The sequence below is a fragment of the Nyctereutes procyonoides genome, unplaced genomic scaffold (assembly GCF_905146905.1).
Source record: "Nyctereutes procyonoides isolate TBG_1078 unplaced genomic scaffold, NYPRO_anot_genome, whole genome shotgun sequence".
Classification (NCBI taxonomy): Eukaryota; Metazoa; Chordata; class Mammalia; order Carnivora; family Canidae; genus Nyctereutes; species Nyctereutes procyonoides.
This window is the reverse complement of record NW_026575082.1, coordinates 30,089,670-30,113,984: the sequence shown is the minus strand read 5'-3', so window position 1 is coordinate 30,113,984 and position 24,315 is coordinate 30,089,670. Positions and strand designations below refer to the sequence as shown.

General features: G+C 33.7%; 1 long non-coding RNA gene and 1 pseudogene across 1 annotated transcript in view; both read right to left on the bottom strand.

Moving 5' to 3' along the window:
* LOC129514566 (uncharacterized) overlaps positions 1 to 24,315 on the bottom strand; it is a 332,901-nt gene that overhangs the window by 33,122 nt on the left and 275,464 nt on the right. The window lies entirely within an intron of this gene.
* Positions 13,345 to 13,443, bottom strand: LOC129514674 (U6 spliceosomal RNA; annotated as a pseudogene).

Genomic DNA, 24,315 nt, shown 5'->3' with positions numbered 1-24,315 from the left:
TAAATTCTGTCCACTAATATAATATTATATGTTAACTATCTGGAATTAAAATACAAACTTTAAATTAAATTAAAAAATAAAATAAAAATAATAAATTGTAAACATCCTAAACATTTAAGATTTAAATACCCTAAATCAGCTAATGGATACTTAAGATATCTAGAGTTGAAGGGACTCTCTAATTGGGCAGTTGGGGGAACATTATGAACTACTGTCATAGGCAATTGAAAGTCTCCAAGTGAGACTCAAATTATTGGCTGCTATTATTTAGATGACTACCTTCCTCAGTTACTATTAAACAAAATACAGACCACCATTTCTGTTCTTCATCTAAAACAATGTTCTTTCTCAACTGTAGACATTTTCACTTGCTATTCCCCAGGTGACAATATCTGATGTACTTCTGACTTTACCTGCTCTCATGCCTTCCTGTGACTTCCCCTAATCTATTGGATTTTATTTCCTTTAAAAACATTACACCCCATATTTCTGTAGGGCATGGACTGACTTAGCACTCTCTCACAGTCAGCCAAATTCTTCTAACAGCTCTTAGTGTGAACAAACAATAATGAATAGTGTGCTAAAATGATCCCAATCAGCACAATAAGTAGATGAGTTGATGAACATATAGAGCTTTTTCTCTTCCTTTCTATTCTTAAATAGAATCCTTTCCCTTCTTAAATTAATTCTAAAGCCTTTACCTGCAGCACAAACATTTATGGGTTAGTAAATGGAGACAGGGTGTATGGAATGGAGTGGCAGTGGTCCAGAACAAGTCGTTGGTGCCTAAGCACAACACAGAAGGCATCTGTGTGGAAGGCCAGTCCCAGGGGAGATGTCAGATACCGGGTGGGAAAAGGGGGATATGCTTACCTAAGAAAAAGCCGTCACTCAATAGTGAAGCCCAAGCTGTGTCAACAGGGAGTCTATGCTAGGGAAGAAGTGCAATGGAGATAATGGAGATACTAGTTTGTATACATATAGAGATTAAATCAAATTAATATATTGAGGATGATGGGAGGCAGGCATTAATTGTAGAAAAGGCCATTTTTACAAATATGGAAAACAAATAAAACCTATAGTGAACCCTATGGTAATGAGTTGGAATTGGAATTACTGGTGGAAATACACACGTGCATATACACAGTCATACATGCATACATGTATGTAGTTATATGTAGAAAAATATAAAATATAAATCTAATAAACATGTTTTATACATATCGATAAGAGATATCAACACACCATATGTGTACTATCTGCATGCATATGTGTACACACACACACACATTCTCTACTTTCCCCCACTAATAGGGTCAGAGAACAATGATACAATAAGGAATTATAAAGAAATTGGATCTTCTAAATATCACACACCACTAAAAAGAAACAGGGATCCTTGGAGAAATCATTGTTTTCAAGCAAAATACAAGATAAGCCAAGAAATCTTCATCTACCAAAAAAAAAAAAAAAAAAATACTCAAAGAATGACAGGATACAATAATTTGCTTCTTAATGGGTTCCCAACCGGTCAAGTCTAAATAAGTGATAGTGATGAATTAGAAGCCACTGAATAAAATAGGGAATCAGGAACCTAAACAGATATAAAAAAATAAATGAATAAAAAAAATAAATGGATAAATAAATAAAGCAGCTCCTGCTTGGCTCTATGAGCTTATTACATGGTTTGAAGGTACTTCCCACAAAACACTTAATAATTCCTAAGGAAAAAAACCAAAAGATCTATAAAGGATCCTCTGAATAACTGTGTAAAATCGCTGGTGAAACACATATAATATGCCTATTTCAGGAATCTTGGTAAACACACTTTGATCAAGCAGTAAAATGAAACCATAAGTAGTGGGGAAAACAAAAACTCCTAAGCCATTCGATAGAATGTAATGTGAAAAACAAAGCATTAAGACTTTGATTTTGGGGATCCCTGGGTGGCACAGCAGTTTGGCGCCTGCCTTTGGCCCAGGGCGCGATCCTGAAGACCCAGGATCGAATCCCATGTCGGGCTCCCAGTGCATGGAGCCTGCTTCTCCCTCTGTCTGTGTCTCTGCCTCTCTCTCTCTCTCTCTCTCTCTCTCTCTCTCTCTCTCTGTGACTATCATAAATAAATAATTTTTTTTAAAAAACAAGACTTTGATTTTACTTCCAATGATATATCATCGAGACCTAATTATGAGAGCCAATCCGAATTGAAGGACATTCTGCAAAATAACTAGCTTGTAATCCTCAAAAGGTTGTGAAGGTCAAAGATTGAGGAACTGTTTTAGGTTGAAGGAGACTAAGGAAATATAATAACTAAAAACACTACTTGACTCTGACCTGGATCCTCTGAGAATTAAATGAAAGTGATACATCTGTGTCAAATTCTTGATTTTGGATGGTTGCATCATTGTCATGTAGGAAGCAAACCCTAAAACATTTAGGGATGAAGGGATAAGAGGGCAGCAATGTACACACTCAATTGGTACAGGAAACGAAAATGAAGTTATTTGTACCATACTTGTAATTTTTTTTAAAGATTTTAGCTATTTATTCACAAGAGACACACACAGAGAGAGAAGCAGAGACACAGACAGAGGGAGAAGCAGGCTCCATGCAGGGAACCCAACATGGGATTCGATCCCAGGACTCCAGGATCACGCCCTGAGCCAAAGGCAGACGTTTAACTGCTGAGCTACCCAGGCGTCCCCATACTTCTAACTTTTCTGTAAATTTGTGATTGTTTCTACACCAAAGAAACTAAATAATTCAAAGGTGAGGAGAGAAATGAAAACAAGATAATCAAGAAATAATTATATGATATGCCAGTTTGATAGCACCACTCAATCTTATTTGTGCCTCTACAGATCCACTTACCACATCACAAGGAACATATTTGTGTAAGGACTACTCTCCTGCAATCTACTCTAGGATATATATTTATAGCCTTACTGCTTAAAATGGTTTATACCCATGCTTGAATAGATAATTGGATTTTAAATAACCTACCTTGGTTTGCCTTCATTTTTTTCCACAAAAGAGGAAAGTTCATATATCTATTAAAGAAGTTGCAAAAACTTGAAACAACTTTCAGTGCAGAGCACAACACAGATGCAAGCCACCAATGCAAAGAGTAACACATTGCTTTCTTAGAATTATTCAGAAAATTCTTTCCAAATCTCACAAGTCTTCAAGAAAATAGCTGCGTGTATCCCTGAAAACGGTTTCTTGAAAAGGAGTCAAACATAATAAAAGAATCCTTCAGCTTGTAAACCATACTGAGAATTCTCTAAAGGGAAGCTTGCTTCAGTTGGGTCATACCCATCAGATCATGTCCCCACTCTGTTCGTCCTTTGGCTAAGGGGAAAAATAAACGTTATTGAAACAGGTGACTGCTAAGATTCCTACTTTACTGTTTATGATCCTATTCCTTGTTTACCCTGTTCAAAACTGAGGCAGCCAGAGCTCACACTGACTAGAATTCATGTACACAGGGAAAATGCCCACTTGCCTCTTGAACATCACATAATCTCATGGCATGACTTTAACATAAACAATTTAATAAGAGCCAAATGTACGTTGGGTTATTTGGATAAAACTATCTCTGTAACGTGTTTTTTCTTAACACTATATGTGAAATGTCAAAGCATCCAGAGGCCAGGGTAACCCCACCTTTGCTTCCTATCCCATGTTTCTCCTTGCAACTAAACACGGTTGGATATTTTCAAGATTGAACCAAGTTTCCTGTCTTTATTTTGTGCCTGTTGCTAATTTTTAACTTAAACGTTGTAATATCCTGCTTTACACTCTGCAGCTTCAGTGCAAGATTCGCTGGCTTTAAACTCTTTTCACAACTAATTTTGAGTTCTATTTCAGTTTTCCCCACCCCCACCCCACCTCCTGCATTATCTCTTCTCATTTCCATGGACTATTTTATTCCAAGATTCTGTGTAATATTAAATTACAATAATAGCAATCAAAGTCATGGGGAGCTAAAGGATTTTCGATTGCAGCCCATGCTTGGCTCTCAATAGCAGGGCAGAAGGAGAGCCTGAAAAGCACAACAATTCAGAGAACTTGCCAGCAGACCCCATTGTCCTTTCAGTTTCTAATGACACTGAAGTACTTCCATGATTAAAATTTAAAGGCTTCCCAGTAACCAAGTAATTTGCCCAAAACTCCTTATCTAGCACTCACCAAGAAGACTCTGATTTTAATATACTATTAATCAAGCTCCAGCCAAGTTTACCACTGATACTTTCAATTACAGAGAGACTAGCTTCATCTCTCTCAGTGTGTATATATGAGGGGGATTTTTTTTTTCTGATTAGTCAGTTACCCAGCAATGAAAGAAACTGGTTTAGACACATATTACTAAGGCATTAGTTATAGTTTTGATAACAACAAACCAAAATATTCTAAACTATTTTAAACTATTAATTGTTTTTGAGAATGATTACAAGTCTGAATTCCTTGGTGTTCACTGCTAACAGAGAGCTATTACTATTATAAAACACTCATGCGTTCATTAAGACCCATGCAGACACATACTTTAAAAACATAAAAATCAAATAAGAAATTTATTTCAAAAAAAAAATAATGAAGATATGCAAAGATTTATCTATGTTTGTTTCAGGGTTGTTCATAATGCCGAATATTTAGAGCAACGTAAATATTCAAAATAGAAAATTGATTATACAAATATGGATCATTCTTCCAAATAACTGAATAATATAACAGTAGCTTTATACAACTTTTTTTTAAATATGGGAAATATGTGTCCTATATTAAGTAGGAGAAAAAGCCAATTTGTTAAAATTCATGCAAATGCACAAAAACCCTGTCCATATACTCATCTACAGATGACCAGTACTTATGTTTTGGTGATTATGAGTCCAATTTATTTTATTAATTCTGCATTTTCAAATATACATTCAAATACACATTCTTTTGTGACTAGTTAAATGACATTAATTCATCTCATTCCATACATAAGAATTCATCTACATAGCCAAGGAATAATGGAAAATATGTGTCCTCTTTTTTTCTTCAGTATTTATGTAGTACCATAAACAATTATTACACCAAATCTTATAATTCTTAAGAAAAAAATATGGATAGCATTTGTATTACATTGTATGTTTGTGACAAAAATGTAGACAGTGTACATGCAGCTTGGGGAATGATTAAGATGATTACTAAATTACCTTGGTCAATTAGTCAAAATAATAAGATTATTATTATTTTACTTTCCTGTATAATTTTTTAATTTCTTTCTGGGAAAGTTATTTTTCATTTACCTAAAGCCAAGGAATTGTAATATATTTAATACAAATTATAGGATGACTTCAAACAATAAGTAACTATATGGCAGTATTTGCTGGTGAAAATAAGAAAAGATGAAATTAAAAATTGAATTTTCATAGCTTGAGCTAGAAAAAATATAGTTACATACTATCTTATTTATGGTTTAATGTAAATTAAGTTTTAATTACTTATATCTACTAATGATCCACACAGTAATACAGAAGAAAAATACATTTTCTGTAAAGAATTTTAGTCAAAGAAATGAGCAACTCCTAATTCTGGAGGCACAGGGTCTTACTACTCTTTGTATGCTAAACTGAAATAACAGTAGTATTGTTATTTAGTTACAAAATCAGGTTTTTATAGGAAAAAGTTTTTCATCAATATGTTACCGATAATAGTTTATATTTGTATGGGATTTTATAAAACACTTTTAAACAATCAAATGCAACTAAATCTCAAAAAATAATAATTGAACTTCATATTAATAAATATTTTACAAATGAGAAAATTGTGCATCAAATGCTATATGAGAAAATGTTCTTTACTAATAATGAGATAAGCAAATAAGCAGATTATCTTTTTAAACCTATAATATATTAAACAATTATTTTGTTATTATTTTGATGATAACATATGACACTGTTGGAGATGTGGTAATCTAATTTTTCTCAAATTTCTAGGGAAAAGTACAACTATTCTGGAAAGAAATTAAGAAATGTGTACCAAATGTCAAAGTATTCACATCACTTGAATAGTCTCACTTCTGAGATTGAAGCCTAAAGAATTTGACTGAAATAAAGGAAAAGTTTATGAGTAAAGATGTCCATTGCTTTATTATTTATAACTAAAAGATACAATTTAATGTGTAGCAATAGCAAAAATAGGCAATGAAATTTCAACACTAAATCTATTAAAATTATATTAACAATTCTTTTTAATTGCAAGAAAGATTTTCACATTATATTACTATTTATAATATGGTGACATTTAAAAAATATAGAAGATAGGAATAAAATAAATCAAAATGTTAACTATAGTTATTTTGTAAAAGGGGTATTAACAGTGATTTTTAAATATTCTTTATTATAGTTTTTAGATTCTTATCAGTGAATCTAAAGTAATGTTGCTTTAGAAGTAAATGTTGCTTCTTTAAACAGGAGAAAAATAATTGCGCTTTAAAACTTTGAATGTCACCTAAATATCCACTGGATTTATCTTACCTTGAGCTTGACTTATCACTATTTATTCAATTGAAATCCTCCAAAGCATTTTACTTTAAAGATGACTGAGACCAACATAGAGATAAGTAACATTTTTTACAAATGACAATTTAAAATATTTCAAATACTTTGTTTTTGCCATTAATGTTAGATTTGTGGAAATTATATTTGGGGGAATTTTAATTCCATTATGGAGAAAAAAAAGTCATTGAGAAATAATCCTTTTGCAGTTTTAGACACCCGTGATTTTAATCTTTATGATTACAATGATTACCCAAATAGTGATCAGTAACTTTGAATTTTAAAAATATTCTGCAGGAGAAATTCATCAGCCCTATCTCACATAGACTCACTTTTAATATCTATGCTGAGACAGGTTATCTAAATGAATTTCATTTTTTTAAATTCTCTTTTCTAAAAGGTATGGTCTGAGAGTAACAATTTCCTTTTATACTTAAATAATGATAATTAGATGGAGTGACATATTTTAACCAAATATAAATATGCTGTTCATGTGAACATATTTAAAACCTGTACATGCATAACTTTCAATATATATGAATGCATGTCATGAAATACTTCCTGGGCCTTTTCTAAACTAATGCTATACAAAGTGAAGGAATACTTATTTTTTGGTGAGCTTTTATTTGACATTATAACAGCATACAACCACCTGCATACATTAGATAAAAAATCTTCAGTGATTAAAATGCCAGTGATTAAAAATCCCAAGAAAACAAATTGATTCAAATTAAACTAAAAACATAAAATCACAGGTAGTTTGGACCACTTCTAAGGAAAAGAATCGCAAATTTTATAATTGCTATTTCCCAGTTTTGTTTGATTTTTTCTTTAAGATACTGGTAACTTCATATTAAGACCACAAAATAGATCTCTACTCATTCAGAGGTGATTGAATTATGTATCTTTCACTTAAGTCTTTTTTTAACCTGACCTTTAAATTTTAATAACTACATATTTAACATTTTAAAGTACTCTCCATCTCTAACTTCTAAGAGGAGTAGAGGATCATTAGAAGGTACCAAATGAAGCCACAAATGTGTTTTATATCTACATTGTATGTCAACTAATTACACAAAGATATACACAAGTATTGAGTAAATAAAAGTGAGTATCTGTGACCTGAGAAGTAGTAAAAATTGGCTAACTAATTTCTGTTTCATAATGAAAACTCCTCTCTTATTTTGCATATGTACTCGATAAAGACATATTCAAGTTGGATATTTCATGAAAAATTTGAACCCTATCAAATAAACCTTCACTAGTATGCAGGTTTACTCTTCACTAAGGGGATTCTCAAGTTTCAGAGTGTTAAGTAAATCTTACAATAGAATATTTAAGCAATTGTCTATAGTTTAAAATAGTGTTGAGCTTCACTCTGCATTACCTTCCCACAAAATGCACAGCATTAACCAATTCTTTTCTGTCAACTAGCAATTTTTGGCAGATCCCTTTTGCATGATTCATGAAGGACCAGTAAAAGGCTAATTGTTCAAATTAATTTGCGTAAATGACTAAGCAAGAGATAACAAAATTACATCTGCACTTGTTTGGCAAAGATTCAATAGCAGCGGCCCTGTACTGCCAGCTGCTTCCAGACAACACTCTTGCAGAAATTAAAAGCTACAAATATTAATTAATACACTTTTTTGGTACGTTAATTTGCACTGAAAGGTTCCGGAGTGCAAAACTGCTGAGAAGATGAACCATGATAATTAGAATTAATGGGATGGATGCATGTTTTTTGCAGCTGAAGTTTTAAAAACCCATGAATGGAACTGGGAACTTGAAACTGACATTCCCATAAATCTCTATGATAATGCAGCTATTAGTATTAGAAGGATTAAGTACTATGGCTCCAGAGTTATCCATCACATGACACATTATATCCCATCTGTCATTGCAGTAGCTAAGACATGATAGCCGTCCTTGAGGAAGCTGTGTGAAAAGCTTTGGGAATTCAAGGAATTGTAGTGATGACTGTCAGACTACAAAATGAATAGCTCAAATCTCTGACTTCTAAACAGAAATAATAGCCAGCACTCTGTATTTGTCAGCTTAGTACTTTACAAATACTCTAACTCTCATAATTGTATTTAAGTTTAGTTAGGCAATCTGAATCATATAGATAGATGAGAATGGAAAAAAAGTAGTACAATATCACAGATTTTATCTTTAATTCGTGTATAACCTTAGGACTATGAGTTCCCTATAGGATAGTTTTTACATAATAGTATTATTAATTATACATAGAAACATCTTAGGAAAATCTTACTGTTGACATATTAATCAAAATACTGAAGTCATTCCTGATACAATGTGACTAAGAAGTGAAAATTCAATGCTAGCAAACACTGGACCTTCAGTTTTATCCACTAATTTAAAACTTTTATGTAGCTCATTCTTAGCAATAAAGAGAACATGCCCTTTTCAACACAGAATTCACAAATATTGGTAATGTATGCTATACAACTACATATATATATATATATATATATATATATATATATATACGCACACACGTATATGGAGAAATTTTATTTTTTCTGCTTAAAAAAAAACATTTAAAAATGAAATTTACATAGCTTCCAGAATAAATGCAAACACTTATTTCATTTAATTATTTTGTACTTAAAAAGGACACAGTGTCTTAAAGCTGAAAGGTAATTGTTTTATAGCATTCTCATTTGGATCATTTAGCAGCTTCTAGGAATGTGGCAGCCATCCTGGAGTACTGTATGAGAGATTATGGGTAAGTCAAAGGAGTTCCAAGATTTAAATAAATAGGAAAATTCTGGGGCAGCCCAGGTGGCTCAGCGGTTGAGCGTCTGCCTTTGGCCCAGGGTGTGATCCCAGAGTCCCAGGATAGAGTTCCATGTTGGGCTCCCTGCGTGGGGCCTGCTTCTCCCTCTGCTTGTGTCTCTGCCTCTCTACCTCTCTCTCATGAATAAATAAATAAAACCTTAAAAAAAAAAAAAAAGAATGTCAAAGAACATTAAATAATTTATTCCGTGGGGGGGGAAAGTCACACAATAATAGTTTAAGTAGCTGAGGACTTATTGCACTAAAGAGACTATAGATTTGATTTTACAGAGCATGTCTCAGTGACAACACTGATGAAACCTGGTGAATACTTTTAAACATATTAAGAAGACATTTTTTAGGGGGTGAAGCAGAACTTAGTCATTTGCTTGCTCTATCACAATAAAAAACTTTGAAATACTTTTCCCTAAGAGGATAGTTTCTATCTACAAAAATAACAATTTCAGTTATATTAGATAATATATTTTTAGATTTAAAAGGCCAAATGAAAAAAAAAAAAAAAGGCCAAATGATAGAATGAAAGTTTTTTTGTTAGAATGGAGAAGGCAACATGTCAAGGCGTTCTCTACTTGACTGAAAAAATCCACGCAACACCCCTAGAATGCTACCGTAGGATGCTCATACGTACTGCCCAACATGACTTCCCTCGACTATTTACTCAGTTTACTACTTTAGGCTTAGAAATATGCCCAGTCCACAATCTTTGTTGCTTATCAAGATTCATGTCTCATTTCAAAATTCTTGAAAAATGTAAACGTTATAAAATACTTCTTTGGAAATTCAATAGGCTTATTTTTTCCCTACAAAGTAGTTTTTATAAGCCCTTTAGTTGTATACTTCTTAAACTGTCAAAATGTACGCTATTTTCTAATTTCTAGATTCAAATGTATATTTTTAAAATACTTCACTAATTTCAGTTTTGTTTGATGTTAAGATGTATCTAAATCTAACATTCATAGTTGATTTCAGGTATTTTTTGTCAGACGGCACAAAATATTTTTCAGTTGGTAACATGTTTCTACACATATACATAATTTCAGAACTATGTAGGCTCTATTGGTTTCTGCTTTGTAGGTGCCAGGTTAGCACAGTGCCTGACATAAATTTGTCATTTTATCAGGACAGAATTATTGGTCCTTGTCTAAACTAATGATATTGCCTGAAAAAAAAAATGTTAGCTATCTCTATTATCACCTTATTTGTAAATAAATATTTCAAGAAATAGTACATATCACATGCAACAACAACCCAATATGAAGAGACCCCTATTTCCAGAAAAATACACATATTTATACAAAGATACCAAGTACCACGTTGACATTTTATTTCCTTCGGGTAAAGTGACAAAAGTTGAGAGCAAATACCTCTTTTAACAAAATAAATGTAATTAAAATACACAAAATAGGTACTTTTTTAAATGGTTAAATTCCTATCATTAGTATCCAATTTCCATTTTATTTTTAATGCCCAATGAAGAAATAGTTCATATATAAAACTAAGATTATTTTTGTCACAAAAATCTTAAGGCAGTAGGACAATTTTCCTGAACATATTCTTTATATCATAGTTTTATAAATCAAATACACATACACAGCTTTACTCAACTTGGAAGATCATATACAATAAAATCTCTAAGGTGAGGAGTTGCAAGAGGGGTCAATATATGACCCCAAAATATGCCACTCTGGCATGTGGATTATTTGAGTTGAAGGCAATCAGGACTCAGTTGATGCAAGAAGAACTTTTACCATTCCCTTAACTATTTAAAGGAATTTAGATAGGAGGACTTGCTCAGAGAGCTCTGAATGCCCTATTTGTATGGCAGGGCAAACATCTAACTACCAACATCCATTCTTTCTATTGTCCTTTGAATTTCCTTCCTCCTCTTTAAAGCTCTAGGCTCTGATCCTATTTATTAGTTCAGGATGGCATATAAACCTCAACTGCCCAATATGCCTTTGTGTCTTATTATCTCTGTGAGGCCCCATTAAAATGTAATTAAATTTGTTTTTATTCTATTAATCTGCCCTATGTTAATTTGATTATTAGATTAGCCAAAGAATCAAGATAAGTAGATTAAAAATATTCCTCCCTAATAGACACTATTCACAAACAGGCATAGTATACAGTCTCCTGGCCTAATGACTTCCACACAAAACGTCATTGTTTTTATCAAAGAAAAGGAATGATACCTATTCCACCAGCACATTTCTTCCACCTAAAATGCAAATCAAAGCCATAATGAAATACCATCTCACACTAATTAGAATGACTAGTATCAAAAAATAAATAAATAAAAATAAAACAAGAAATAACATGTGTTTCCAAAGATGTAGAGAAAGGAGAACCTTTGTGCACCGTTGGTGGAAATGTAAATTGGAAAACACTAGCTAGGTTCCTTAAAAAACTCAAAGTAGAAGTAGCATCTATCCAGTAATTCTACTTCTGGGTATTTACCTAAAGAAAACAAAAATACTAATTTGAAAAGATCTATGTATCCCAATGTTTATCACACTGTTATTTATAATAGCCATGATGTAGAAGCAACCATTGACATAATAATAAACAAAATATAGTATATATACACAATGGATGATTACTCAGCCATAAAAAAGAAAGAAATCTTGCCACGCGTGCCATAGATGAGCCTAAAGGGTATTATGCTAAATGAAATAAGTCAGACAGAGAAAGACAAATACCATATGACTTCACTTATATGTGGTCTCTAAAAAACAAAATAAATGACAATAAAAAAGAGAAACAGACTAATAAATATAGAGAACAAACTAGAGGTTGCCAGAAGGGAGGGAGGTGATGAGATTGGTGAAAAAGGTGAAGGGGTTTAAGAGGTATCAAATTTTAGTAACAAAATAAATAAGTCAGAGGGATAACAAGAATGCCATGGGGGGGATATAGTCAATAATATTGAAATAGCTTTGTATGGTGACAGATGGTAACTACACTTATGATGACATTTAGCAATGTATATAATTGCGGAATCACTATGTTGTACATCTAAAACTAATATTATAAACTCTACTTCAATCTAAAACAAAATAAATAAATAAAATGCTTTCTGAACAAATTTTTGCCTTTTGAAGGACTCAGCTTTAAAAGAACAATGTATATATTATATCAATGACAAAACTTTTATTAGCTATCCTACAGAAAGTAATCTTTCTGACTTGTTCCCTCTTACCCTCTGTACAATATATACCCAATAAACTATATGCTTCATTTGGGGTATTTTATTTTATTTTATTATTTTATTTTATTAAGTGATTATTTAAATAATTTGTTCTATTTTCCATCAGTCCTACTATTATGCTGCCATAATCAATTAGGTTATAATTTCTTCAGAGACAGGGTCTCATACTCAGATGATCTCATACTTCTGAATATCCATCATAATCCTTACTGTCACTTGTTTGGATTTGACTTATTCAGCATTTGGAAAGGCTTCAAAGCTCACAATGACCAACCCCCTTCTCTGGAAATTTCTCTCACTAAAAGCTGCCCTACTCTCACTAGCACATAAGCACAACTGTAATACAGAAATTTGTTTCTCATGCTTAAGTAGGCACCATAGTCAACAAGAAAATCAGACTTTTTCCCCCCTCAGAAATTTAAAATGTGTGTGTTTTTGTTTGGTTATTACAAAGCTACTATTAATACTTTGGGGTGAGTCCCACAGGACTACAAAACACTCCCAGGAGGGACCCAGAAGGAAAGAGGCTTTCTGAGGGGAAGGAAGCACTGAGACTCAGGAAAAAGGGAGGCCATTGGTAGTAGAACCTGTGACTGCTACAGGAGGACATGCCAGTACGGTGTGACACAGGCTGAGGACAAAAAGGTTAGACGGAAAGCCACAAAGCTACTTGGCTTCCTCCTTCTTCTCATTTGTATTTTTCTGCTCCTTGTCATGACCTCAGAGCCCCTCTCCTTGCCAGCGGCAGTAGAAAGCCAATCACGTCAGAAAAATATGGAACATTTCATGAATTGGCAGGTCATCTTTGTGCAGGAGCCAGGCTAATCTCTGTGTCATTAGATATTGGACATTTGTAACTGAGGGGACAAATTTCTAGAAAATCTTTAAAACTGTGTCAATTTTACTACAGTGTTTTAAACAGAATGTCTGTGAAAGCTTCTAGCTGAGGTTCCTTATCTGGATTCTTGGTTTTTCACATACTTACTGCATTCTACAAGTTGGTTACCGTTGTGCAGGATTTTTGTTTGTTTTTAGCTACATATCCAGTTACTTATAATTCTAAGAAACCTAACTTATATATATAGCACTGTATTCACTGGAGTCAGCATCATAAAAGAAAACCCTGAAGTTGGAACTGAGGCTTCAAAATAAGGAATATGGTCTTTATGACAAATTTTAACAGAAAAAAAAATAATAATTTCTTATAAAATTCCTTTCTATAAATGAATAAACATACCCACTTTGCTATATATAGACATCCTAGGACTAAAATCATGTCAATAAAAGATGGGAAATGTCTTTTAGTATGAGGTGCATGAAGTTGGATTACATAAACTTAATCAAAATATTCACTCACTTAAAAATTTGAAGAATCCCATATATGCTTGCTTCATTTTTCTGCTCATCTTAAATTTAGGGTATGAAAGTTTTCTTTTTCTTGTTAGACTTCTCACACCAACACCAAAATAGAGCTGTCTTTAAGAAGTGATTTCATCATCCCTAAATTCTTCATTTCATTTTCAATGATACATTATGAAACATATTTTGATTGTGAAAAGTCAATGTCCCATATCTTAAGAAGTAAAGATTACATTATCCCATTAATGAACAGGAAAAAATAGTGCATTCATAAGGAAGTCAAATGATACCTTTGGGATTTGGTCCACACAGATACTTTAAGGGAGAACATCTGTCATGAGAGAGACAATTTCTTTCTGTAAGAAGCACACAGAATCTATACAGTAGAAAAGTCCTTTATTCATAAGGAGGCAAGAGAGAGTAGAAAGCATTTACTTGTCTTTTTTTTTTTTCCCCAAAGATTTATTTGAAAGAAAAAGAGAGAGGAGGGGCACAGAGAGAAGAAGAGAGTCCCAACACAGACTCCCAGCTGAGTGTGGAGCCCAACACAGAGCTTGTTCCCTGAGGTCATGACCCGAGTGGAAATCAAGAGAGTCAGATGCTTAACCAACTGAGCCACCCCGGCACTCCTGTGGGTCTACTTCTTGAACATTTATTATTGTGGTTTCTTAAACCAAATTACTAAAATTGGTATCTAGAAATAATAAGGCAAGGTTTCACACACAGTCAATAAGGTTATCACTCCAGGGAATAAAATGTTTGACATGGCTATGTATAAATTGCAGAATATATTAAGAATTTTGACATTATGTAAGAAGAGGCATTTTAATGCCTATAGTTTCTTGGATAAAACAGCCTAGCACATCGATGAAAAACAAGAAGTTTTAAATTTTTCCACCAACACGTGACTACTTGTAGAATTTTAACAATCAAAACATCTATTTGTAGAATTTTATCAAAAAAATCTAAGGTTTTAAGGTTTAATCCGAGTAGAGGGACTAGATAGAAAGGCTAGGAAGGTACCATATTTCTTTAATCCAATGCATTGTGACTGAATGATATGCTACAAAGCCTTTGGCAACTGCTCCTCTGAAGTTCAACTTACAAAAGGAAAATGAATGAACCCTGTTTACCACTTACTGGTAATAACTCACCCTAATCTTGCCAAGGAAAGATCTACTACTAGGTTTCTAATAATCTTAGGTTTTTGTCATCCTAACTCCTTTGAAAGAAAAGCTTTCATTCTTTGAAAAAACATTAGAATAAAATTCCTTGTGAGATTACTTTACATTTTCTATTCATAAGCCCCAAATAATAGCACACCAGAGTAACAGCAGCAGCCAAATATATTTACCATGTGTCTGACTGTTGATTACCCTTTATTTAGAAAAATATACTTGAGATCAGGTATGGGTTTTCTACAGCCATGTAGCAAAATGGAAAAATCACTGTTCTGGGAGCTAGACTCCTCCAAAGGCACTTGGGTTATCTTGAAGAAGTCATTTGAATTCCCCTAGGCTCACTATATGCATCCAACGTATGGAACCATGAAAACTACATTCTCACCAGCTCAATAAGATCAGTGCAATTAAGATTGAGAGTTGATTTTAACTATTCAAAGCAAAGATAAACATATGAAAAAATTGCTATTCCCATCAATTTACATGTGGCTTAATCTTGATAATTTAGAAGTAGAGGGGAGGCTCTAAGAAATGAGCTAAGCAAACAAGCATATGCCCATGTTTTATTTCATGTAATGAGCATTTGCGATGGTGGTGGCTGACTCTCCTTTCCTGGGCCATAGAAAACAGTTGATACTGCTTCCAGAAGACACTTCCACAACCAGGCATTACATTTTTATCATATGGAAAAGTTGCCCGGAGAGCTTTGAAGTCATAAACTGTAAATTAGTGGGATGAACCTAAATGGTCTTATTTAAAAAAAAAAAAAAAAGTGTGAGGCAAATTAGAAAGAGAAATAAGAAAGAATAGACAGAAGGAAAGCAGAGACAAGGAAAAGTAACAGTAATACACAGCTTGTTAGAAAATTAGGAATCCAGTCAGAATTTTTTAATCAATTTTCTTGAGAGTATCAACAGGATAAAATGAATGCCTTTTTTGGTCATATTTACGTAGGTTCTTTTCCTCAAGATTAGTCCCCCATCCCCAAAGGAAAAACAAAATACAGCTGACCAAAAGCCAGGGTCTGGCTTCCTCAACGTATTCAAGCCTAGAGAGTGGTTGCATGCTTGTCATATTTAGTCTATTTCTAAGCTTGATGCAGAAATACAAACAAACATTGCTGCACAAAACCTTAGTAAGATAAGACTGTGATTCAAATCATCCTTTTAATTCAACACCTTCTGGTGAGTAGATCTAGCCAGAAGCAATGCAAACTGGGATTAAGAAACAAGACCAGCTGTCCCATGGAGTCAGTCTCTTTAAAACTAGCAGTATTTTCCCTGAGAAGTAATTGAAAGAAACAAGAAATTTATCCTTGCTTCAGTTCAGGGAATGGAGAAAATTCATATTGAGAAGTGAGAAAGGAGGGTGAATTGTTTTTAAAAAATAGAAGAGACACTCTGGTAAGGACAAAGGAATGAGCTAAGAATTTACAACAGTTTACAGTAAATATTTTGGTGCTATTTTATACATAGTTTTATTTGGCTATTTTTTCCAGTTTCTCCTAACCTATCTGAATTGTTTGTTTGTTTATTTGTTTATTTATTTATTTATTTATTTAAGACAGAGAGAGAGAGAGAGAGAGAGAGAGAGGCAGAGACACAGGCAGAGGCAGAAGCAGACCCCCACGCAGGGAGCCCGTTGTGGGACTCGATCCCAGGTCTCCAGGATCATGCCCTGAGCTGAAGGCAGACCCTCAACCACTGAGAGATCCAGGGAATCCCCCCCTATCTGCATATTGAAGGAATTATGACTGACTGGATTTGAATTTATCTAAATTATAAGATACTACCTTTAGTTCTTACAGAAAATAGGTTTGCTTAATGCCACACATATTCTAGTGAATAAAAGCCATCTTAGTCTACTGGGCTTGCCATAACAAAATACTACAGACCGGATGGATTAAAAATATATTTTCTGATAATTCTGGAGGCTGGAACTTCAAGATCAAGGCACTGGCAGGGTTGGCTTCTCTAGAAGCCTCTCTCCTTGGTTTGTACAGTGTGCCTTGTTGCTGTGTCTACACATGATCATTCTTCTATGCACACACACCCCTGATATTTTTTGCCTTTTCTTAAAAGGACACCAGTCCTTTCAGATTAGGGCTCCACACTTAGGACTTTGTCTTAATTATCTATTTAAAGATCCTATCTCAAAATATAGTCATATTGGGGGTTAGGCTTCACCATATGAATGTTGTGGGGCCACAATTCAATACATAACAACACACATGTGGTAACTGTAAGGAAACTTCTTTATTAAATATTTTATTTATTTCTTTTAGGAAGAAAGAAAGGGAGGGAGTAGGGGGAGGAGCAGAGGGGTAGGGTGAGGGAAAAGCAGTGTGGAGGGGACCAGGGGCTCCATCCCAGGGCCCTGAGATCATGCATGACCTGGTCCAATATCAAGAGACTGATGTTTAATCAAGTCACCCAAACACCCCGTAAGGAACTTTTTATGTATTCCCTGTTGTGAGGGAATTCCTTGTTCCTTTATTCACCTATTGTTTTAAGATAAGCATCACTAAGATTTAAGTTTTAACTTTCTTTTTAATGGGATTAATGTAACTACATTTATCAGGCCATTTTCATAAAGTGTATTAGAAAAATATTCAAATGTCAAATAAGATGCTGACCCAACCAATAATTTTAAGTAGCTGACCAAATATGAAAGCCAAGAACAGTATCTATTTTGGTACACTATGGCAATGCTTCACCAGTCTAACCATGCCACACTGATAAGCTACTGTGGCAACTTTAGAGTTATATTTTTGAAGAAAAGGATCACAGTGACTACATATAACTATCAGAAAAATTACCTGAAGTTTGGAAACAACAAATAGATAACTGGGTATTCTTCTATTGTTTGATTTCATATTTACTTAACTATTTTCCGATCTGTAAGAAAAACAGTTCATTTATAAATTTTTGTCAGGTACAGGTGAAAATAACTCCTGTCCAAAGGAAGAGATAACCCCCAAAGTTATAATTTATTGCCTTATAAGACATTAACCAGCTTTACATGTAACTCAAGAAACTTATCATCATATTTCTTTTTAAAATTGCTTGAGGCACCTGGGTGGCTCAGTTGGTTAAGTGTCTGCCTTTGGCTCAGGTCATGATCCCAGAGTCCTGGGATCAAGCCCCTCATTGGGCTCCCTGCTCAGTGGGGAGTCTGCTTCTCCCACTCCCTCTGCCCCTCTTCCCTGCTCATGCTCTCTCTCTCTCTCTCTCAAATAAAATCTTAAAAAAATAAATAAATAAATTACCTCTACACCCACATCATCAAATGACCTTTGAACTGATTTAAACTTACTGTCTCAGTCATCAATTAATGGGTTAAACAGAATCTTTGACAAATATTCATTTAATATTTGTCTAGAAGCATAAATTTACCTTCTTGAGAATGATACTTAAACTAGCAATAAGCATTTATTAATTGATTAATATCTTATAATGATATATTACAAAAAGGAAACTAATCTGACAATGGAATCCTTAATAAGAACTATAATACCAAATGACTTGTACTTTAATTCGCAAATTACTTCTCATGCTTTTATAGAAAAGTGGAAAATTGGAAATTTCAGAAAAGCAACTGGAACATTAAAAAAAAGATATTCTTTCATTTTTAAGTTTGTTGACTATAAATTTATGTAGGAAAGGATTATGCGTATCTCCAAATTTCTTTATTGTTTTCCATTGTTAATATTTAATAAACACATGCTGATTAAACTTCTGTGGAATTGTAAATACATATTTATAAAAATAAAGTAGGAAAATGAGTACGATTTTAATGACACATTGATTCTAGGTATTTTTCAGGGAAGAAAAAGCCCAGGGCTTTTTTAACAAAGAAATATGGCCTAGTGTCATGGGAGGCAAGAAATCAGCCAGGTAGACTGCTGGTCATATAACAATGAACATAAGATACTTTTTACCTATTCCTCATGGGTTGATTTTCCTGTGTCCTCAATATTCAAGGTCAGGAATCTTCCCCACTATGAGTCCTCGCTTACCTATGATGCTAGGCTGAAATAGATGCCTCTAAATCCATTTAACTGGCCTTAATTATACATATGCCTCCTTCTTCCTCTGTTTTTTTTTTTTTTTAAGATTTTATATATTTATTTGAAAGAAAGAGAGAGAGAGAGAGCATAAGCAAAGGGAGCAGCAGGGAGGGAAGAGGGAGAAGCAGGCTCCCTGCTGAGCAAGGATCCAGATGTGGGGTTCATCCTAGGACTTGGGATCATGACCTGAGCCAAGGCCAATGCTTAACCAACTGGGCCACCCAGACGTCCCTCTGCATCCTTCTCAATTCCATGATCTCAAGAAAAATAAAAACTGTTAATTTTATAATCCAACTAATTTAGTGCTTGACATTTTAGTCAACTAATTTAGTGCTTGACAATTTAGTGCTGTTTATTAAATAATTAAAATGGATTAAAATATATTTGACTGACCACCCAAAGTAAATCAACTAACCTGAAAGAAAAACTTGAGTATGTTCAAAAACATAAGAACCTTGTATACCTACATATGAGTCTATCTACACACAAAAGGTAGGTCTATACGCAAAAACATTAAAACATGAATCATTAAAAAAAAAAATTCTCCCCAAATAACTGCTTAACCAAAGAATTCAACCATTTTGTTTGTTTACAAGTCTTCTGAGGCATTTAAAAATGGTCTGAATCTGAATCAGTCTGAATCTAATCTAAACTCTACACCTTTAACTGGCAATTGCTATGATGTAGACTTCTCCATCGTCTCATCACAGCTATGAGTTTGTATAACATTTATTTTTAAATCATTGGGACTTACAGTTATTAGCATATAAAAGTTACAGAAATATTTGAAATATCCCAAATATAACACTGGATTCCATTTCAAAGGAAGGTTTTGTTGCACATTTAAATGCCTGAAAATAAGGCATATAATAAAGAGCCTGGTAGATCTTTTCTCTGACAATATCACAGAAAATGGCTATAAAATCTGACGGAAACACTGACAGATTACCTCCAAGATGGATTACCTCTGAGAGGGATGTAGAACCCATTTTGTTTTTAAACTGACCCTGAAGATGTGTCACACATTTGTAATATTCACAATAAAGAGTTCAAAGGCAAGACTGGGAGATTTCTTAGGCTTGGAATAAAACATTCAGTTTAGTGAGTCTAGTTTCATGCAGAGGGATGGAAACTGATGCAGAAAAAGTCTTTCAATTGTCCTTTACCTATATCTATTAATTGCCACTCATCAAAAAGCACAGCTAAACTATACAAAAAGTATTTTTAATTGCCAGACTAGTACAATGAACACGAAAAGCCTCCTTCTAGGTCATGGGGTAGAAAACACAAAAGAGTTTATTTTTGTGTGTGCTTAAAAAAAAAAAATTCCACCTCAACCATATCAACAGTCCAACCGATTTGATCTCCTTCTAACATGAGATAAAATGTAAGCTATTCTTACACCTTGGCGAGGATGTCAAGTATTTTAAGAATAGCCGTGTGAGATAAAAATGTCAATAATTATATTCATTCCTTATACTGAGGGGCAGCCTTTTGCAGTCCAATAGTTCAATGAGGAAAACAGATTATGCAACTCAGATTTTCTGAACTTCTTACCTTGTAAACTTTCTAAGAGGTTGTTGTTATAGCTCAACACTTCCTGTTATTCAAAACAAAACAAAACGCTAGACCTTTCTGTTTCTTTGATATATCTGTTCCATTAATCCTCATTACATTTTTATAAGTAGATATTATTTAAAAAGATACATCCTTTTGCTTTTCTTGGAAATCAATCTTAGGAAAGACAGTTTGATAGAAGTGTTACACAAAAAAGTAGGTAGTTTCTTCCTTATAGGAATGAAATATATCCAACAATTAGCATGTGCTATATCCCATTGCCAACCTTATTCTATTGTGTCCTCAAAAAGTTTGTTAGTCAAGAAAACACTTTATTTATTGCCATTTATATATCCTGGTATGTTTCAAAGACTTCGGTAGTTGTCTCTTTGTAATATTTCAGCTTTTAAGCTGCTTCCCTGCCTCACTGAGCTCACATAAGATACATCTGAAAGCTTTAGTACAAATTTACTTCGAATAAAGTCTTCAATTCATTTTCATGGCACCAAAAAGACAGCTTTAATAACTGCAATGACAAATAAACTGGAAATCATTCCAGGCCTTTTCACTTAACTGACAAGTAGAACACTCTCATAATGAGCCGCAGGTTTTACGTTTTCTCTTTGACCATAATAGCTTCATTTAAGAGCGTCAGACCCTGACACTTCATCATTTATCTACATTATTTCTCATCTTCTTTCAAATAAATTATGGAATACTAGACTGAGCACATAAAAACAAAGTGACTTGTTATCAGTAAACAGCAAGATAAATTGTCCAGAAGTTCCTCATTTAGTTCCCTTTAAATTTAGGGGCAAGTTATTGGGTGCACCTTTTTTAACTTCCAATGTTTGCATTTTTACAGCCATCTTATTTCTCTTGCCACTGGCCTCTGTGCACTCATCCAGAGCCTGATGTGGAAAGCATAAAGTAATCCCATTATCCCAAGGTTGGCCGCTAAAGTACAAAGAAGCATAAGGGGAGAAAGTCAAATAAAAAACTTGGAAAGTGATTTCTCCACATCTGTAAACCCCCCCATCCATAATACATCTTGTCATACTAGGAAATGTGACACTTCCAAAGTAATGAACAGTGCAACTGTAACTCTTTTAGCCTGTGGAAATAAAGCACTGATTTTAAATGGATGGGTGAATGCGATCTCTTCTCACTGAATTCCCCCCTCATTTTTTAACCATCTAGAACTGGAGAAAATCCAATAGAATTATTATCAGATTGCATTTCTTTTTAAAAGTGTTGACCAAGTTCATAGAAATCCTCACATCTTGTACTTCTTACTTATTTGTTGTGTATTAACTTTCAGAGATCCGCAGAATATCAGATTAATAAGTACAAAAATCTCTGTTTAAGAAACCATTAAAACATCAGTTTTTATTTGTGTCGTGCCACATGCTGAAGTCTTGGCTGCATGCTATAATTAAGAACAAAGGATCATAGTCACAAGGTGATTGTTTATTAACAAATTTTCAATTACTTGTTATTATGAAACCCTCAAAAAAGTGTATTATATTCTCTTTTGGTTTCCTAGGTATTCCAATCTATTTGATCCCAGGCCTCTCACATTTAATAACATTATTCTATGAAGATATATTCACAATATTTATGGATCTCCTACTTGGAACAAAATCCTGATATGGGGAAATACAAAGAAAAAAACATATATTGCACTATCTGTCCTCAAAGAACTCTAGGAAAAAGGTTGCTCATTTAATTTTAGCATACTATTTTTCTGAGAAGCTAGTGGTAAAAATACTTTGAGCTCTTAATTTCTCTGCCTCCATCACTCCACATAGTCCCTTTGAGGGACTGTTCCAAGTTGTAGTTTCTGAGAAGATGGTGAAATAATATGGTCTTCTGGCTCCTTCTCAATAAAGACTTTCCAGAAAGAAAGATTAATAGATCTGCCATCCAGCAAAAGTCACAGAAGGGTTTGTGGGTATGTGGAGGCAAAAGATGATGGGTAAGGCTGTGTACAGGTGGTGAAGTGGTGGAGAAGTGGAGAGAGAGGTGGAAGGAATAAAAAGCAGAAAAACCTAGAAGAGAAGTAGATTAGCTATCACTGATTTAATTAAAATAGCCATAAGTTTTGGTAGAGGCATTTCCTTTTCCCTCACTTTGCCCTTTGCAGGAATAGTGCTGGCTAGGTAAGGAAGAAGGAGGAAATACCTCTTTAAAAAGATCAGTGTCTGGGTAAATGTACAAATTATACCACAATGGTTCTTTGTTCTCTGGCATGTCCCCTACCTTCTAAAGTCACCAAGAGGGACAAAGACCAGAACGTGGATATTTTTTTGCCCTCTATTTTTTTGCCCATCCCTAAGTATACAACCTAGTAAGGATGCCTAATTCCCAAAGGTTATAGAAACTCACAAGGAAAAGTAAAAAGACACCTTGCGAGCTCAACAAATATAAGAGAAAGATAACAAACTGCAAACGTGTACGTCAACACTGATCTAACATTTAAGTGAGCATGCTAAATGTTCTCAGATACTCAAAGGAGGATATTGTAAACTTGAAAAGGGAACCAAAAATAATAAAATATAACAACTAGGAATTCTGTATGTGAAAATATCACAGTTAAAATGGAAAACTCGATATATGGTTCAAATAGATAGAACTGAAGAATAGATAAAACTGAAGTCAGCGAAACGGAAAATAAGATGAAGCTCATTCAGAGGGATTCAAAAGGGAGAGTGATAATAAAAGAATGGGGATAGAAGTGAAAGGGTTAAGTTGAATATTCTAAAAACACAAAAAGTGTAAAAAAGAGATACAACAGAAAGTATTTAACGGATTAATGATATATATTAAGATAGATATCCCCATAAAAAGTTATGTTATTTATAAGGTTCAAGGAAACCAATGAAAACTAGAAGCAAATATACAGAGTAATATATTCTTGCATTTCAATATGCTTAGAGATGTGAAAGGACATTGCTTAAACAATTAATAATCATACTACTGACATGTTTATAAGGTTATGGATTATGTTGCACTTTATATTTTCAGCCTAAAAAGTAATACCTAGCTCTTAATATTTAAATGCATAAATATATAAACTTCCTCCTAAAACAGTATAATAAATAAACTGTTATCATTATTAAAGAATAAACTACATTTTTGTTTATGCTAAGTTTGTAGAAACTAAGGTTGTCTAGTTGCATACTTTAAAAATTCACTCTAACTGGTTCCTGGGTGGCTCCATTGGTTAAATGTCTGATGCTTGATTTTGGTTCATGTCATGATCTGGGGGTTATGAGATCAAGCTTCATGCCGAATATGGAGCCTGCTTAATATTCTCTCTCTCTCTCTTCCTCTGCACCCTCCGCCCTGTTCACATGCTCTAAATAAATAAAATCAAAACATCATCTTAACAAAACAGCTGAAGTCCATTAACTATATAAATAATGCTTTCTTTGGATCAGCTTCTTTCAGCTGAGAACAAAAAATATCAAATAAATAAGACAGGGTTCATGATTATTGATAATGTGCATAAACCAGTAAGTTGAATAAATACAGGATTTCCACATATGATGGCACAAATGAAGATCACCT